The 5,000-nt window shown below is 52.8% G+C and overlaps 1 non-coding gene across 1 annotated transcript in view; it reads left to right on the plus strand.

Moving 5' to 3' along the window:
• Positions 1-3,489: 3,489 nt before the first annotated feature.
• The window catches only part of LOC124746282, a 1,909-nt gene continuing 398 nt past the window's right edge, over positions 3,490-5,000 (plus strand). The window contains exon 1 of the ribosomal RNA XR_007011319.1: positions 3,490-5,000. This exon is cut by the window's right edge and continues 398 nt beyond it. This is a non-coding gene — a ribosomal RNA (small subunit ribosomal RNA).

Here is a 5,000-nt window from a genome sequence, read left to right on the forward strand (position 1 = left end):
GCACTCGCAGTCGCAAAAACGTGGGGCAAATATATTACGCGGAAGAGTTATAACAGACCGAGCCCCACTGCATGAGGGGAGTCTTTGTCACTAATGTACACAGATGGAACATTTTGGACTGGAACCAGATTACCCGTACACACGGCGCTGATTAGTAATCAATGCAGAGCCATCAAACTACAGAATATATATACAACTGTCCGTATACATGCTGAAAGAGTCTGCCCACAATGGGAACCACACGTCAGCCAGCCACTCTGATCACGCACCACTCTCTGCTTCTAACGGGCGCACATACAATATGTAAGCACCAGCATGGAACAACATCCAGTGCATCCTCTCCGCCACATTACACAATCCACACTATCACAACCAGACCAGGAGGTCCATGCGGAAAATACAATATCCCACCCTTTCGACATCCACCATTGCGCAGATCAGGCACCAACACCCACACATGTCCTATACAACGGTGCACCCAACATCACAATAGTACCTCCTGTCACAGCGCACAAACAATGACATGAGTCAAAGACACAGGTCTGACACAAGCATAGAATTGGAGCGCCGCCTCTAATAAGCCAAAGGTGCATCCTGACGTGACAAATCTGATCATGTCACAAGCATTCACTTACTATAATCACTATCAACGAACCTGCCGCCCCCGCCCCCCCCTACACCTTTCCTTACAACAACGTGTAACCTAACCTAACCTAACCTATGTTGTACCTTAACCTAACCTATGTTGTACCTTAACCTAACCTATGTTGTACCTTAACCTAACCTATGTTGTACCTTAACCTAACCTATGTTGTACCTTAACCTAACCTATGTTGTGCCTTAACCTAACCTATGTTGTGCCTTAACCTAACCTATGTTGTGCCTTAACCTAACCTATGTTGTGCCTTAACCTAACCTATGTTGTGCCTTAACCTAACCTATGTTGTGCCTTAACCTAACCTATGTTGTGCCTTAACCTAACCTATGTTGTGCCTTAACCTAACCTATGTTGTGCCTTAACCTAACCCATGTTGTGCCTTAACCTAACCCATGTTGTGCCTTAACCTAACCCATGTTGTGCCTTAACCTAACCCATGTTGTGCCTTAACCTAACCCATGTTGTGCCTTAACCTAACCCATGTTGTGCCTTAACCTAACCCATGTTGTGCCTTAACCTAACCCATGTTGTGCCTTAACCTAACCCATGTTGTGCCTTAACCTAACCCATGTTGTGCCTTAACCTAACCCATGTTGTGCCTTAACCTAACCCATGTTGTGCCTTAACCTAACCTATGTTGTGCCTTAACCTAACCTATGTTGTGCCTTAACCTAACCTATGTTGTGCCTTAACCTAACCCATGTTGTGCCTTAACCTAACCCATGTTGTGCCTTAACCTAACCCATGTTGTGCCTTAACCTAACCCATGTTGTGCCTTAACCTAACCCATGTTGTGCCTTAACCTAACCCATGTTGTGCCTTAACCTAACCCATGTTGTGCCTTAACCTAACCCATGTTGTGCCTTAACCTAACCCATGTTGTGCCTTAACCTAACCCATGTTGTGCCTTAACCTAACCCATGTTGTGCCTTAACCTAACCCATGTTGTGCCTTAACCTAACCCATGTTGTGCCTTAACCTAACCCACGTCGTGCCTTAACCTAACCCACGTTGTCGCCTAACGTAACCCACGTTGTCGCCTAAACCTGCTCTGTAATTGTTATACGACTCGTTCAATTAGTGTAGTGTTGCCCACCCGCAACCCTCGCAATATAGTTCGCTACTCGCACTCCCCGCTCCCCTGTGTATCGCTTCATGTTAAACACCTTGCAAGTCTTGCTCACTTTCCACATGCTCCTGCTGTACACTGTAATGTGGATGGCAGCAGGACGTACATGCCGCCCCTCCCCACGTCCCCACCTTGCCCCCTGCCTTCGCAAGCTGGTTGGTGAGAACTTTGCATGTTCAATGCCCTCCGCATGCGACGTACTCAGGCTACGTTGTGGTGCGGCCTGTGTCAACTGTCCGCTAATGTCGTACGCGTAAACCACAATCTGTACTGCACATTCGTCCTTATGTACTGAATGATACATCGTGGCACATGTGTGACCGTACAACGACTGCGCCCAAAAACGGCGGACCATACAGTGCAAATATTGTGCACGCAGCTACGTGTCGTCTCCCTATGAGAGCTGGATTGCAGTGTGGTACGCCATAGAGACGTGTGGGAGGAACGGACGCCGTGGATGGCGATCAGCATGAGCTGTCTGTTGATGTATTCGGACCTAGTCGTCTCTCCTCACACACCGTGATGGCATGGTGCACCGCGTTCCATATCTGCGACATGCTACAGAGGCCGGTTGACAGTCGTTCGAGCAATGGACATCGCATACGTACGGGGGCCACCTTCCACGTATTGTCTAGGCGTGCACATTTTGTTGCGTGTATGTGGGCAGACGTAGTGTGGCGTGACACCTGACACAGGCATGCAATAATCGTGGAAGTTGCAAATGGCGATGGACGCCTGCGTTTTCTGGTGAAGTTACGCAAATGAACAAATGGTAACCTGTTGTGGTGCGGTTGTTCTCGCTAGGGGTGAATCGGTGATGGCGACGATAGGTTGAGGTACTAACCGGTTGTTCCAGCGATACCCACCATGCCGACGAAACTGAACGGCATCTGGGTGTGAAGCGATACGCGGCGGTGGCTGGGTGGGACCGTCCCCGGCCGGTGAGGGGGCGCCTCCCGGCGTGCTGGCCGCGCGGTGCGTGGGCGCACGCGCTACAGCCGGCTGGTGGGGGCGGCCAGTGGCAGGCGCGCCGGCCGACGGACGCGGCAGGCGTCGCAGCTGCGCGCCGGCGCACCCTGCGCGCGGCGCCGTGCGGCCAAAGTAGGTCCTCGCGGGCCCGGTGCGAAGCGCGGTGGACATCTTCAGTGTGCTGGTCCGATTGAGGACTGTGTGCGTTGAGGATGCGCTGCCGCCCGGCGCTCGGCGCCGCGACGCCGTCTGCTGCTCGGTCGCCCCAGCGGTTCTCGCTGGTGGTTTGTATCGCAGCTGTGCGGATGTGTTGGCGCGTGCGCTGTGCTGGGAGAGTTCGCTTCGGCACCCAAGTGGGGCTTTTGTCCTTCTGTGGCGCTGGCGTTGGAGCTGCCGGTCACCGTAGGTGGCGCGTGTTGTCTCCCGCCGGCAATGCCACGACAGCACGCTCCCGGGCCTCTGTCGGCAGCGGCAAGCTCAGTTGGGAGCACGGGTGGTCGCACCGAAAGCGTCTACTCGCCTAACTCCGGGCGATTGCGCCTCTCTCGAACCCGACCAAGTACTTGGGACGGCGCTGCGCGCCGCCGGGACCTGAGAGGGTTTCGAGGTGTATTGTGCAGGGGAGCTCAGCCTCCTCCTGTTTGCAGAATGATTGAGCGGACGCTTGCGTGTTCGCGCGGGCCCCCGGGACACACTCCCGGGCGGCCGGCTGCTCAGCTCTAGTTGACGCAGCTCCCTGGTTGATCCTGCCAGTAGTCATATGCTTGTCTCAAAGATTAAGCCATGCATGTCTCAGTACAAGCCGCATTAAGGTGAAACCGCGAATGGCTCATTAAATCAGTTATGGTTCCTTAGATCGTACCCACGTTACTTGGATAACTGTGGTAATTCTAGAGCTAATACATGCAAACAGAGTCCCGACCAGAGATGGAAGGGACGCTTTTATTAGATCAAAACCAATCGGTCGGCTCGTCCGGTCCGTTTGCCTTGGTGACTCTGAATAACTTTGGGCTGATCGCACGGTCCTCGTACCGGCGACGCATCTTTCAAATGTCTGCCTTATCAACTGTCGATGGTAGGTTCTGCGCCTACCATGGTTGTAACGGGTAACGGGGAATCAGGGTTCGATTCCGGAGAGGGAGCCTGAGAAACGGCTACCACATCCAAGGAAGGCAGCAGGCGCGCAAATTACCCACTCCCGGCACGGGGAGGTAGTGACGAAAAATAACGATACGGGACTCATCCGAGGCCCCGTAATCGGAATGAGTACACTTTAAATCCTTTAACGAGTATCTATTGGAGGGCAAGTCTGGTGCCAGCAGCCGCGGTAATTCCAGCTCCAATAGCGTATATTAAAGTTGTTGCGGTTAAAAAGCTCGTAGTTGGATTTGTGTCCCACGCTGTTGGTTCACCGCCCGTCGGTGTTTAACTGGCATGTATCGTGGGACGTCCTGCCGGTGGGGCGAGCCGAAGGCGTGCGACCGCCCCGTGCGTGCTCGTGCGTCCCGAGGCGGACCCCGTTGAAATCCTACCAGGGTGCTCTTTATTGAGTGTCTCGGTGGGCCGGCACGTTTACTTTGAACAAATTAGAGTGCTTAAAGCAGGCAAGCCCGCCTGAATACTGTGTGCATGGAATAATGGAATAGGACCTCGGTTCTATTTTGTTGGTTTTCGGAACCCGAGGTAATGATTAATAGGGACAGGCGGGGGCATTCGTATTGCGACGTTAGAGGTGAAATTCTTGGATCGTCGCAAGACGAACAGAAGCGAAAGCATTTGCCAAGTATGTTTTCATTAATCAAGAACGAAAGTTAGAGGTTCGAAGGCGATCAGATACCGCCCTAGTTCTAACCATAAACGATGCCAGCCAGCGATCCGCCGCAGTTCCTCCGATGACTCGGCGGGCAGCCTCCGGGAAACCAAAGCTTTTGGGTTCCGGGGGAAGTATGGTTGCAAAGCTGAAACTTAAAGGAATTGACGGAAGGGCACCACCAGGAGTGGAGCCTGCGGCTTAATTTGACTCAACACGGGAAACCTCACCAGGCCCGGACACCGGAAGGATTGACAGATTGATAGCTCTTTCTTGATTCGGTGGGTGGTGGTGCATGGCCGTTCTTAGTTGGTGGAGCGATTTGTCTGGTTAATTCCGATAACGAACGAGACTCTAGCCTGCTAACTAGTCGCGTGACATCCTTCGTGCTGTCAGCGATTACTTTTCTTCTTAGAGGGACAGGCGGCTTCTAG

This window comes from Schistocerca piceifrons, unplaced genomic scaffold, assembly GCF_021461385.2.
Source record: "Schistocerca piceifrons isolate TAMUIC-IGC-003096 unplaced genomic scaffold, iqSchPice1.1 HiC_scaffold_35, whole genome shotgun sequence".
Taxonomy (NCBI): Eukaryota; Metazoa; Arthropoda; class Insecta; order Orthoptera; family Acrididae; genus Schistocerca; species Schistocerca piceifrons.